Source organism: Pecten maximus, chromosome 6 (genome assembly GCF_902652985.1).
Source record: "Pecten maximus chromosome 6, xPecMax1.1, whole genome shotgun sequence".
Classification (NCBI taxonomy): domain Eukaryota; kingdom Metazoa; phylum Mollusca; class Bivalvia; order Pectinida; family Pectinidae; genus Pecten; species Pecten maximus.
The window spans coordinates 11,453,235-11,469,109 of record NC_047020.1 but is presented as its reverse complement, the minus strand read 5'-3'; the positions used below and the strand labels follow the sequence as shown (position 1 = coordinate 11,469,109).

At 37.4% G+C, this 15,875-nt stretch overlaps 1 protein-coding gene across 2 annotated transcripts in view; it reads right to left on the bottom strand.

Moving 5' to 3' along the window:
- The window catches only part of LOC117328964 (N-acetyllactosaminide beta-1,3-N-acetylglucosaminyltransferase 2-like), a 51,635-nt gene extending 43,188 nt beyond the window's left edge, over positions 1-8,447 (bottom strand). Inside the window, exon 1 of one of the 2 annotated variants that reach the window (XM_033886605.1) lies at positions 8,180-8,447. The gene's annotated coding sequence lies outside the window, so the exon portion shown is untranslated. The remainder of the gene's footprint in view (positions 1-8,179) is intronic. The other variant, XM_033886606.1, reaches the window with a different exon arrangement.
- Positions 8,448-15,875: the final 7,428 nt, after the last annotated feature.

The window sequence follows — 15,875 nt, the reverse complement described above, 5'->3', positions numbered from 1 at the left end:
CCGAGACCAACATATATCTGGTCAACCTTAGGGTTACTGACCGTGACCAACATATATCTGGTCATCATCAGGGTTACTGACCGGGATTAATAAATATCTGGTCAACCTTAGGGTTACTGACCGGGACCAACATATATCTGGTCATCATCAGGGTTACTGACCGAAACCAACACATACCTGGTCATCCTCGGGGTTACTGACCGAGACCAACATATATCTGGTCAACCTCAGGGTTACTGACCGGGACCAACATACACCTAGTCAACATCAGGGTTACTGACCGGGACCAACAGATATCTGGTCATCCTCGGGGTTACTGACCGGGACCAACGTATACCTGGTCATCCTCGGGGTTACTGACCGAGACCAACATATATCTGGTCAACCTCAGGGTTACTGACCGGGACCAACATATACCTGGTCATCCTCGGGGTTACTGACCGAAACCAACATATACCTGGTCAAGTTCGGGGTTACTGACCGGGACCAACAGATATCTGGTCAACCTCAGGGTTACTGCCCGAGACCAACATATATCTGGTCAACCTCAGGGTTACTGACCGAAACCAACATATACCTGGTCATCCTCGGGGTTACTGACCGGGACCAACATATACCTGGCCATCCTCGGGGTTACTGACCGGGACCAACATATACCTGGTCATCCTCGGGGTGACTGACCGGGACCAACATATATCTGGTCATCCTCGGGGTTACTGATCGGGATCAACATATACCTGGCCATCCTCGGGGTGACTGACCGGGACCAACATATATCTGGTCAAACTCATGGTTACTGACCGGGACCTACATATACCTGGTCAACCTCGGGGTTACTGACCGGGACCAGCAGATATCTGGTCAACCTCATGGTTACAGACCGGGACCAACATATATCTGGTCAACCTCGGGGTTACTGACCGGGACAAGCAAATATCTGGTCAACCTCAGGGTTACAGACCGGGACCAGCAGATATCTGGTCAAACTCAGGGTTACTGACCGGGACCAACATATACCTGGTCAACATCGGGGTTACTGACCGAAACCAACATACACCTGGTCAACCTCAGGGTTACTGACCGGGACCAACATATACCTGGTCATCCTCGGGGTTACTGACCGGGACCAGCAGATATCTGGTCAACCTCAGGGTTACTGACCGGGACCAACATATACCTGGTCAACCTCAGGGTTACTGACCGGGACCAACATATACCTGGTCATCCTCGGGGTGACTAACCGGGACCAACATATATCTGGTCATCCTCGGGGTGACTGACTGGGACCAACATATATCTGGTCATCCTCGGGGTTACTGACCGGGACCAACATATATCTGGTCATCCTCGGAGTGACTGACCGGGACCAACATATATCTGGTCATCCTCGGGGTTACTGACCGGGACCAACATATATCTGGTCAACCTCGGGGTTACTGACCGGGACCAACATATACCTGGTCATCCTCGGGGTTACTGACCGGGACCAGCAGATATCTGGTCAAACTCAGGGTTACTGACCGGGACCAACATATACCTGGCCATCCTCGGGGTGACTGACCGGGACCAACATATATCTGGTCAACCTCGGGGTTACTGACCGGGACCAGCAGATATCTGGTCAAACTCAGGGTTACTGACCGGGACCAACATATACCTGGTCAACCTCAGGGTTACTGACCGGGACCAGCAGATATCTTGTCAACCTCGGGGTTACTAACCAACTAGGCCTATCTCCAAGACAAGACGTTATGCGGTATGTTGTAAGTGATATAGCCCTAACTCTCATTACAATTTTCTGTTCAACTTTTTTCTCACCGTCTATATATAGTTATATTGTTGTGATATTAACTAGTTGTAGGGTGGCTGATTTGTGACATTCGTATGTTGTCAGCTTCGATTCACGCTGATTAACATTCGGTACCAAAATTATTGTATATGCTATTGTAAAAGTTCAAGGAGTAGTAGTGTGCAGCCACCCGGGATCGAACCTGCGACCCTCGGCTTACTGGTCCGCCGTTCTACCGACTGAGCTAAAGGGAAATTCCCCCTAGCCGGAAGCTAGAAGGCGACCATACAACTATGTACAGTATTTACAATATTAAAACCCGGCCTGCTACACTATTGATGTTGTTGGGGCGTCGGTGTAAGTGATCTTGGTAACCCCCACGAAAACAGGGACTAACTTTGTGTTACCCGTGTTAAACGTTTTCAAAAGGATAGGTATAATGGCGGCACCATTTGGGGTTAGTGGAGTGAGACGTTCCTAGCTTTAGATTTAGAACGAGTCCTACTAAAGCCGTCATAAAACCGGAGAGCGGTGTGTCTATTACACAGACAAGATCTTATTTCTAGGGTAGATATTCTCGTTTAAAATTACCGGGTTTCACTCAATATTCATGACTAGCCAAATGTTCTTTATGTACAGGCACGCTGCAAAATTAGTACGGGAGCTAATAGGGACCATCAAATAAATATTATATCTCAATATTTTGCCTTTTTCCTCTTTCATATATTTTGTCATACTTTGTTTAGCATATATAGAGGTTACACGACGAGCGGTTGTTGTATATAGTATTTCTTTCACTCGAATTGGTTATTTTTCAAAAGTTACAAAAGCATTAGATAGCTCGTGTTTTTGTAACTTTGGAAAGTCACTAACGAGAGTTAAGGAAATACCAAAAGTTACAAAACTTCAGCGAGCTTTAGCGAGTGTATTTTGTAACTTTGGAAAATAACTAACGGAAGGGAAAGGAATACCATATACAACAACCACGAGTTTGTGTGACCTGTTTCTACCACAACAGGAAAGCTATTCTGAGGATGAATTGCCCTATTTTGTGTCAGCGAATGTTCTTTTTACAATATCAGGTGTGGTGTAAGGATATGGCCTAAATTGAAATGCCGCTAATTAATATGTAAAATTTACAATGTCGGAAATGTATGGAAATATTATAGTTTATTACAAATCATAAAAAATAACAAGTATGTTAATTCATTTCAAAGCAATTACTAATTGATAGAAAGTCTTTGATACATTTTCAAGGAAAATAACAAAAACGACTGCGAACTACTTCTTGTGCATTATCATTCCCGGAACATCTTAAAGCAGCCTTTAAGTGTTAGCCAATCAAATTGCATTAAAGCACATGATTAAAAAATAGTCTCGGTCAAAGGTCATCATGCCAACCAGTCAAATTATGTGTGGTATCAACTGAATGTTATTCAATAGCTGTAATGATAATTTCATGCTTTGGGAGATGAATAACACCCACCTATTGTGGTAGAAACAAGTACAATAGCATATTGTTACTTTCATTTATGGACCGAAAGTTGATGTACATACGGTTATTGTACAGTCACATTGATGTACATACGGTTATTGTACAGTCACACTGATGTACATACGGTTATTGTACAGTCACACTGATGTACATACGGTTATTGTACAGTCACACTGATGTATATACGGTTATTGTACAGTCACACTGATGTACATACGGTTATTGTACAGTCACATTGATGTACATACGGTTATTGTTCAGTCACACTGATGTATATACGGTTATTGTACAGTCACATTTATGTATATACGGTTATTGTACAGTCACACTGATGTATATACGGTTATTGTTCAGTCACACTGATGTATATACGGTTATTGTACAGTCACACTGATGTACATACGGTTATTGTTCAGTCACATTGATGTATATACGGTTATTGTACAGTCACATTGATGTATATACGGTTATTGTTCAGTCACACTGATGTATATACGGTTATTGTACAGTCACATTGATGTATATACGGTTATTGTACAGTCACATTGATGTATATACGGTTATTGTTCAGTCACACTGATGTATATACGGTTATTGTACAGTCACATTGATGTATATACGGTTATTGTACAGTCACACTGATGTACATACGGTTATTGTACAGTCACACTGATGTATGTACGGTTATTGTACAGTCACACTGATGTACATACGGTTATTGTACAGTCATACTGATGTATATACGGTTATTGTACAGTCACACTGATGTATATACTGTTATTGTACAGTCACATTGATGTATATACGGTTATTGTACAGTCACATTGATGTATATACGGTTATTGTACAGTCACATGGATGTATATACGGTTATTGTACAGTCACACTGATGTACATACGGTTATTGTACAGTCATACTGATGTATATACGGTTAATGTACAGTCACACTGATATATATACTGTTATTGTACAGTCACACTGATGTATATACGGTTATTGTACAGTCACACTGATGTATATACTGTCATTGTACAGTCATACTGATGTATATACGGTTATTGTACAGTCACACTGATGTACATACGGCTATTGTACAGTCACACTGATGTATATACGGTTATTGTACAGTCACACTGATGTACATACGGTTATTGTACATTCACATTGATGTACATACGGTTATTGTACAGTCACACTGATGTTTATACTGTTATTGTACAGTCATACTGATGTACATACGGTTATTGTACAGTCACATTGATGTATATAAGGTTATTGTACAGTCACACTGATGTACATACGGTTATTGTACAGTCACATTGATGTACATACGGTTATTGTACAGTCACATTGATGTATATAAGGTTATTGTACAGTCATACTGATGTACATACGGTTATTGTACAGTCACATTGATGTATATACGGTTATTGTACAGTCACATTGATGTATATAAGGTTATTGTACAGTCATACTGATGTACATACGGTTATTGTACAGTCACATTGATGTATATAAGGTTATTGTACAGTCACACTGATGTACATACGGTTATTGTACAGTCACATTGATGTACATACGGTTATTGTACAGTCACATTGATGTATATAAGGTTATTGTACAGTCATACTGATGTACATACGGTTATTGTACAGTCACATTGATGTATATACGGTTATTGTACAGTCACATTGATGTATATAAGGTTATTGTACAGTCATACTGATGTACATACGGTTATTGTACAGTCACATTGATGTATATACGGTTATTGTACAGTCACACTGATGGACATACGGTTATTGTACAGTCACATTGATGTACATACGGTTATAGTACAGTCACATTGATGTATATACGGTTATTGTACAGTCACACTGATGTACATACGGTTATTGTACAGTCACATTGATGTACATACGGTTATTGTACAGTCACATTGATGTACATACGGTTATTGTACAGCCACATTGATGTACATACGGTTATTGTACAGTCACACTGATGTACATACGGTTATTGTACAGTCACAGTGATGTACATACGGTTATTGTACAGTCATACTGATGTATATACGGTTATTGTACAGTCACACTGATGTATATACGGTTATTGTACAGTCACACTGATGTATATACAGTTATTGTAAAGTCATACTGATGTACATACGGTTATTGTACAGTCACACTGATGTACATACGGTTATTGTACAGTCACACTGATGTATATACAGTTATTGTAAAGTCATACTGATGTACATACGGTTATTGTACAGTCATACTGATGTACATACGGTTATTGTACAGTCACACTGATGTACATACGGTTATTGTACAGTCACACTGATGCATATACAGTTATTTTACAGACACATTGATGTATATACGGTTATTGTACAGTCATACTGATGTACATACGGTTATTGAACAGTCAAACCGATGTATATACGGTTATTGTAGTCACATTGATGTACATACGGTTATTGTACAGTCACATTGATTTATATACGGTTATTGTACAGTCACACTGATGTATATACGGTTATTGTACAGTCACACTGATGTACATACGGTTATTGTACAGTCACACTGATGTATATACGGTTATTGTACAGTCACACTGATGTATATACGGTTATTGTTCAGTCATACTGATGTATATACGGTTATTGTACAGTCACATTGATGTATATACGGTTATTGTACAGTCACACTGATGTACATACGGTTATGGAACAGTCAAACTGATGTATATACGGTTATTGTACAGTCATACTGATGTATATACGGTTATTGAACAGTCACACTGATTTACATACGGTTATTGTACAGTCACACTGATGTATATACGGTTTTTGTACAGTCACATTGATGTACATGTACCCACTGCTATTGTACAGTCATCAGTTTCTCTGCCAACCACACCCAGCCCTCTCTATAGCTGTTGTTACCTCCATTCAGAAACGAAATATCGTTCAATGCAATACGTGTCCACATGATTAGTCAAGCGTCAAGTTCTATACATCTGTTTTAGATAAATTTATGTGAAATACACCTTTTAAAGTTGGGCGAGGTTTTAATAGTGCGGCACCACTACTTAAGTGAATGCAGCCAAATGGGACAGAAACCGCGTTCCCGTGTCATAACCAGTCTTGTTTAATGCACGAATTTGATGATTCGTATTTACCAAGTGTTGTCAATTGTAGTTTAAACTCGGATTTAATTGGTTTGAAATGTGCATTGAATATGATGTACGTGGAAAATACGCGGATAGGGCCCATGGCACCTACATAGTGATCCCACTCAACATATTATCGTGTGGTACCTCCCCAATACAGTAGACGTCCCCTAAACAGGTGGTGCGAAACAGACTTCACACAAAATCTACATGTCTGAAAACCCCACGCTGACTTCAGACAAACTATTGTCTTATGATGTTAAAAACAATAGAAGTGTCTTACGATCGCCACTCTGTTAATATACAAGACAGACGCACGCGGACTTCAGACAAAATATCGTCTTGTCATATTAAACTACTATGATGTCTTATAGTCGCTATTCTGCCCTTATACAATACAATACAATTCTTTATAAACGAATTCCGGCCCACATGGGGCAATATAGGAAATACAATCACAAAGAGGTAGAGTGGCCAAAAGACAGATGAATGGACATGTATTTATACTAATATGAATTACAAACACATAAACAAAATTGCTTGTAATATGCTCATGTTGTAACCTATGACTTGGAAGTCAGCTAGATTAGCTATTACAAAATTATTACACAATGGATACAGAAATAGTTTGTATTATTTTAAATTTGACATAATGAAATTAGACAACAACTTTAAAATTGGTCTGACAACCCCTCCTATAGACGGAGAAAGTCCCCACTATTTAGGATACATACAGTACACAGGGCATTGGCTCACGGTCCAACCCAACAGTCACTCTATGTAAATTGTTTGTCCCTGTTTCACACGAAAGTGTTTACCCAGGAAGTACCCAGTGTTATATAATAAAGGCACCGTACAGCAATTTCACTGACATTTTAGACAACTGTCACAAACAACGTCTTTCTGTTCATTTACGGCTATTGAGAAGCGTGGTGTTAGACTCAATTCACTGTTGGAGTACAGACCTGTAATCCGACAGGGCGCCGTGTCTTATCTGTCCGCTAATGACCACTATATTAGGGTCAAGTAGAACTAAGCACGTGTTGGCTGTCTAGTACAGTGATATGTTACTGTATAGTTTTGAATGGTCAATCTAGACAAGCCGGTTTGTTAACACGGTTATTGGGTGTCTACAAGACACACCTAAAATATCTTGATTATTGTTATACAATAACGTTTTGTCTGAAGATCTAGATGACTTACACGTTTCTAAATCAAGGAGTTTCCGAGTTAAGGCTCTACTGTAATAACATTTAAAGGGTCTATGTATATTGTGTAATACACATGGTTTTCTATTTTTCATTTAATGCCTACAATATTAATAAGGCAGAGCTGGAAAATGTTAAATTTACCAGGTACATATTTTTATAAATGTCTGAAGTCTACTCATTCTGTGTTAATTCTACACAAAGTTGGAGAGCGACCTTCTCCGTAAAGTTTGCCATTACATGTACGACTCCGGCGAGGGCCTAGTAATTTGTTACTTTAGTATTAAACATTCATGACTAATTAGGTAACACAGTTACTGTTTAATGCTGTAAACTGTAAAAGTAAAGTATAGCAGTCCTTATGCTGTGTCTTTCCGCACTGTAATAGCATTGAATTTTTATCATATATTTTCTATTGCTTCCACATTGATAAATATAATATGATAAGAAACTTACATGTATACTTTTCCCTTTAAATTATAAAACTTATGGAAATGAATTGAATTGACTCACCTGTACATCATGTTTTGGATAACTTGATCCACCGCCCGTCTGTACTCAGATAGAACCCGTTTTAGATTATATCACATGTTTTTTTTAGAATAAATATATTATCCACGCAGATTTCGTCCTAATCTTTCGTATTATACTAAAACGTTTATCCACACACAATCTGTTGACCACACGTAACTGGTCAGACTTGCCGTGACACGGTCAGTTAGGCTGTAACAATATGACCATTTCTACATCGACTGTCGCTCACGTTCTAGTGCGACCATAGCCTAACACAGTTATAGCCCATTTCGTATAAGTTGACTTTACCTGTATGACGTGGATGGCGAGCCATGTAATGAATATTCATTCGAATAATTTTGTTTGATATATTAAGGGTTATATAAAGTATACACGTCGCTACATCCTCGTTAACAAGTTTACGGATCTCTGTATTAACTGTTAAGTTACATGTTACAAGTGTGTTGACAGTGCCTAATTATCCGTTAGAATGTAATTCGTTCAACACAATACTCACCACCTTTAAACATAATTATAACACTTGTAAACGTGACATCACTCTACAGTTAATATTGTGAAGAAATGACACATAAAATAGATACATCATGAATGCCCTTATTCTAGACTCACCGCGCGCGCGCGCTGTAAAACATTTATTTACAAAAAAGGTTACAGTTAAATAATTTACACTATTACTTCATTCCAAACGTTACATACCTGGTAATTAACACCGCTACCACCCTCCAAAAGTTACATGATTAACACTATTACCACCCTCCAAAAGTTATTTCATAGTGAATTTTATGAAATTAGTGATAATAGAAACAGTTTTTGGACATTTTACATTTTTTCATAGTTTTGGATTTCTTCGCCGTCTAATTTATCTTTGTAAAAATGTTATATTTACAAATCATTTGATTACATCTAAACCAGTCGTCTGTCTTTTGAAAGTGATATGTATACTTCCTTTTTCTTCTCATTGTTATCGGGTTAAACCACGTAATATGTATGTACATTTATCTTTTGATGTTAATTAAATTACTTAATTGGTCTGGCCAGGTATGTTATCAGGTAAGGTTATTATCTCACCTGTCTTAAATGTGACCGTCTGATTACTAAAATGCCACATGTCAATCATTTGTATTGTAACTCTAGCTTAAATACGTACCATGTGTAACGTTTTGTAAATTTAATTAGAACCTAGAGTTCGGACTGCACGGGTCGATTTTCGGATATTCCGTAAATCGCCTGTCGACTCCTAGAAAGTTTAGTTTGATAACTACGATAACTTGGACCGTATTTCAACATCTTTGGATTTTATACCTATTCTACAAAAATGTTACAACGACCGGAAAATGCGTTGTGATAAATTGGTGCGAGAAACCGGAGTAACTTGCCTCATTAATTTGTATAAGTCAAGTTACGTACAAGATTCCTGGAAGCTCTACTGCAAAGCGATATTCCCCCAAACAAGAGAAGAAACCGATCATCGGAATCACACGGAACTGGAACTACACCACGAATGTGTTCGTCATATTTTGGAACTTTCCAGAATAACGTTATAACGGTAAGTCAGGATGACATCGTGCTATAGGTGTGGAAGAAACTTTAACTCTAACCACCTGATGCACTGTCCTGCAAAAGGATGTTTCTGTTTTCTTTGTGGAAATTTTGGAAACTTTTCTAGAATGTGTTTTGCACGAAGCAGACAATATAACACATATTGTGTTACAGGATCGTTTTGTTGGACCGGGCTGCCTCCACAAACGTTTCGATGTCCTGTTCCTGCCAGCATATCTTCGGACAGCGAGTCTGTGGTGCAGGAAACGCGTATGAAAAAGAACAAATCTTCCTCTAAACGGCGGCGAGATTCCGAAAGGCTCAGGAAATTCCGAGACACGAAACAAGTACTTTCTGTTTTAACATTTTCTTATATTTCTGCCGATGAATTTGACAATGAATTTCCGAAAGAATCTTCCTTCACACATCAGATAAGTAATCTCCAAACAAAACTTGTATGTGCAAAGTCAACAATTTCGACTATTTATGTAAAGTGCGCGAAACTTGAAGAAACAAACAGAATTCTTGATGAAGAATGCACGCGTTGGAAAAGTGTCACCATCAACAACTACGTATCCCAAATAAAGGAACTTGAAAAAGCTTTAGACAATAGAAAGAAAATAATGAAAAGCAGAGACAAGACAATTAACAGCCTACACATAACAGCCAAAGAACAAACAAGGAGACAAATATAAAATTTAAAATCAAGGATTTCGGAGAAGGACGAGCAACTCAAACAGAAACACGAGGTGACTGTGAGCCTACAAACTCAGCTTAGTGAATATAATGGGCCAAATATCCCACAAAGGAGTAACTTTGGTCAAACAAAAAATAACAATTCACGACAGCAACGATCGCACATATCTTTGGAGCAACGAACAGTTAGCCTCCGGCCGAACTTCAGACATACAGTAGTGGACAGTTAAGGCATCTTTTAAACAAGTTGCGGGACGCGATTTTACCGGAGCCGGAGAGACATTTCATAATGAATTTTATGAAATTAGTGGTAATAGAAACAGTTTTTGGACATTTTACATTTTTTCATAATTTTGTATTTCTTCGCCGTCTAATTTCTCTTTGTAAAAATGTTATCTTTACAAATTATTTAATTACATCTCAACCAGCCGTCTGTCTTTTGAAAGTGATATGTATACTTCCTTTTTTTTCTCATTGTTATCGGGTTAAACCACGTAATATGTATGTACATTTATCTTTTGATGTTAATTGAGTTACTTAATTGGTCTGGCCAGGTATGACACCTAGCCTCGAACAAAGGACAATTAAGGTTATTATCTCACCTGTCTGAAATGTGACCGTCTGATGTCAATCATTTATATTAACTCTAGCTTAAATGGTGTCATCCTGTTTCTCCCAAAAACTTGTGTAAACAATATAGGGAGAGGTGTTGTTTTAACAGTTAGGTTAACTTCTACCTGTACAGGTAAATCAACGTCCCTGTTACCTGTACAGGTAGATTTTCAGTTTTGGGAGAAACAGGATTAAACCTATTTAAGCGGTTTAATCCTGTTTCTCCCAAAACTGAAAATCTAGGTAAATTTTTTTTGGGAGAAACAGGATTTGTTTACACAGGGGTCTAATTATTAAGTAAACACAGAAGGTAATTATCGCTCACATTCATTAATTGCAAAATCCAGGTAAATAAGGTAAATACAGGTAGATAGGTGATATAACTACAAAAACTTTAAAAAGTTAAAAATAATGCATTTATATTACACACATATATGTACTTTTTACTGATGATATGATTTACTTGTACAGTGGATAACTAATAAGCACTATATATTATCTTCAAAATACAATATAATAAGCACCACATTTACATTGATACATACATTACAAATGAGCACTATTTATATCATAAATAAACCAATAGTTTACTCTTTCTGTATACTATTTGTACTGTATTACAAAAGATGAAGCAATGAGGATGCATTATTAACATAACTATGTGTATTTAGGAGTGAATCCGAAATTTAATAATAAATTCAACAGTATTCAAATACAGCTATCAAATCAGGGTCGTAAAGCAATGTTTGCACTTTTTACAAAATGTAATCACATGAAATTAAATATTGAAACTATGCTTCATCTTTTCGATTCATATGTTGGAAGTATTTTAAGCTATAGTTGCGAGATATGGGGATCGTCAAAGGCAATTGGCGTTGAAAAGGTCCACACACATTTTTGCAAAAGAATACTTAATGTAAAAAAATCAACCTCAAATGCGATGGTGTATTGTGAACTAGGTCGTTTTCCACTACAATATTACTGGAAACTAAGGATAATTAAGTACTGGTTTAAGTTAACAACTACACGAAATTGTATTTTAAATCGTGCATATGGATTTTTAAGAAATTGTAATACAAAAAATTGTTTCAATTGGGTAACTTTTGTTAAAAATGAACTTTTTTCTCTTGGTTTTGGTCATGTGTGGGAAAACCAGCAAATGCATGCAAGTTATATCGACAATATTTTGCCAGTTATTAAGCAGAGAATTTTTGACCAAGCTCAGCAACACCTACACCATTTATTAGAGTCATCCTCAAAATGTCATATATATAAACATCTTGTGGACAATGTAACATTACCTTTTTATCTTACCAAATATATTCCTAAAAGATATAGAATTTGTCTTACTAAGATACGTCTATCTGCACATTGTTTAGCCATTGAAGCTGGTAGATATAACAATACTCCAAGATTAAGACGATTTTGCAATATGTGTAATAATAGACAACAAATTGAAGATGAATATCATTTTATTCTTGAATGTAATAGTTATAGAAATTTAAGGAAAAGGTACAGCAAGCGTTATTACTGGAATAACCCATCTGTTTTTAAATTAATCCAGCTATTCAGAGTACAAAATGTTAAGGAACTGTGTTCTCTAGGAAAATATATACATGAAGCTACTAAATTAAGAAATAATTACTAAACCAATCATTGAAGCTATGATGTCTCATTCTCTATATGTTATTTCCTGTTGTATACGCCATGCTGTAATTTGTATTTCATGTACAATGTTTTTGTGACTGATAGGCCGTACGGCCGAAAGTAATAAAAGAATTGAATTGAATTGAATATAAAAATAAGTCAATTATATAAAAAAAATGTTAAGATAATATAATTTTTTTTTTTAAGATATCAATAACTTTAATTAATTTATCATCTTATTAAAAAGAAGTCAATTATAATCACTTCTATAAATCTATTATAAATTATATACATAAATTGTAAATACAATTACACGTTTTATTTTAAAATTCAAACTATCTGTGAATATATGGATAAATCTATCATTTTATTTATTTGTCAACTGATACATTCAGTAATAGACACCTTAATTCACCTGTACAGGTAACAGGGACGTTGATTTACCTGTACAGGTAGAAGTTAACCTAACTGTTAAAACAACACCTCTCCCTATATTGTTTACACAATTTTTTGGGAGAAACAGGATATATATTTTTCAGTTTTGGGAGAAACAGGATGACACCCTTAAATACCGGATATTCCGTAAATCGCCTGCCGACTCCTAGAAAGTTAAGTTTAATAAATACGACATCTTCGCTAGCCAAGGCTTCTGATTACGTTACACTCCACGAACCCTTGGCGGATATAGTCGTGTTCAAACCGTCGCGCCCTGGAATCCCAGGGCAACCAATCAAATCGCGTTTTACATTCAGGCTTGGTTTCGCATTAAACAAAAACTGCGTCACCCAGTACAGAACTACATTGTCGACTATGTCATGGCATTTTACCTAAATACAGAGACGTACAATCATTGGGGAAACATTCACAGTGTTTGATCAATTTATATAAGTCATTGATCACACATCTCATCGAAATTGACACAAGCCTTCGTGTGTGTCTGTAAACATCACCGATGAAGTAACGCTCATTTTGATTGGTCGAAAATTTCATGAATAAAGGGTGGTAATTTCGAATCTCCGCTAGAGGGCCAGAACTGACGACTATATCCGCCAAGGGTTCGTGGAGTGTAACGTAATCAGAAGCCTTGGCTAGCGAAGATGTAAATACGATAACTTGGACCGTATTTCAACATCTTTGGATTTTATATCCATCTACAAAAAGTCGTTGTGATAGTTACATACTTTACACTATTACCACCCTCCAAAAGTTACATACTTAACACTATTACTACCCTCCTAAAGTTACATACTTAACACTATTACCACCCTCCAAAAGTTACATACTTAACACTATTACTACCCTCCTAATGTTACATACTTTACACTATTACCACCCTCTAATAGTTACATACTTAATACTATTACCACCCCCCAATAGTTACATACTTTACACTATTACCACCTTCCAAAAGTTACATACTTTACACTATTACCACCCTCCAATAGTTACATACTTTACACTATTACCACCCTCCAAATGTTACATACTTTACACTATTACCACCCTCCAAAAGTTACATACTTTACACTATTACCACCCTCCAATAGTTACATACTTTACACTATTACCACCCTCCAAATGTTACATACTTTACACTATTACCACCCTCCAATAGTTACATACTTTACACTATTACCACCCTCCAAATGTTACATACTTTACACTATTACCACCCTCCAAAAGTTACATACTTTACACTATTACCACCCTCCAATAGTTACATACTTTACACTATTACCACCCTCCAAATGTTACATACTTTACACTATTACCACCCTCCAAATGTTACATACTTTACACTATTACCACCCTCCAATAGTTACATACTTAACACTATTACCACCCTCCAAAAGTTACATACTTTACACTATTACCACCCTCCAAATGTTACATACTTTACACTATTACCACCCTCCAATAGTTACATACTTAACACTATTACCACCCTCCAAAAGTTACATACTTTACACTATTACCACCCTCCAAATGTTACATACTTTACACTATTACCACCCTCCAATAGTTACATACTTTACACTATTACCACCCTCCAATAGTTACATACTTTACACTATCACCACCCTCCAAAAGTTATTTACTTTACACTATTACCACCCTCCAATAGTTACATACTTAACACTATTACCACCCTCCAATAGTTACATACTTTACACTATCACCACCCTCCAAAAGTTTTTTACTTTACACTATTACCACCCTCCAATAGTTACATACTTAACACTATTACCACCCTCCAATAGTTACATACTTTACACTTTTACCACCCTCCAAAAGTTTGAGCTGCTCTTTTGATCTTATATATCTAAAGCGAATAAATACATTTAACTGATTGGCACCGAAGACATTCTATCGTGCTCCGCCTTTGTCTTGTGTATGTAACTTCCGGTCTGATATAAGTGATCATTATTAGGACTCTGTTATTTTCTATATATGTATATACAGTGGGCGCCATTTTATACGCTGCCGGCAACGTAGCATATTTAAAGTGGAAAAATATGTAGTTACGTTCTGAAGAGATTCTATCGTAATCTGCCTCTATAATAAGCGGTCATTTAAGTCCAGTGGTGATGTTTAAGGGCTTAACGTCCTTGCAACAGCCAATGTCATTTGAGGTCTGGTGTCAAGGAGACACCAACAGTCCGGGTCATATGAGGTCTGGTGTCAAGTAGACACCAACAGCCAGGGTCATATGAGGATGTGTGTCAAGGAGACACCAACAGTCAGGGTCATATGAGGTCTGGTGTCAAGGAGACACCAACAGTCAGGGTCATATGAGGTCTGGTGTCAAGTAGACACCAACAGTCAGGGTCATATGAGGTCTGGTGTCAAGTAGACACCAACAGTCAGGGTCATATGAGGATGTGTGTCAAGGGGATACCAACAGTCAGGGTCATATGAGGATGTGTGTCAAGGGGATACCAACAGTCAGGGTCATATGAGGATGTTTGTCAAGTAGACGCCAACAGCCAGGGTCATATGAGGATGTGTGTCAAGGAGACACCAACAGTCAGGGTCATATGAGGATGTTTGTCAAGTAGACGCAAACAGCCAGGGTCATATGAGGATGTGTGTCAAGTAGACACCAACAGTCAGGGTCATATGAGGATGTGTGTCAAGGAGATACCAACAGCCAGGGTCATATGAGGATGTGTGTCA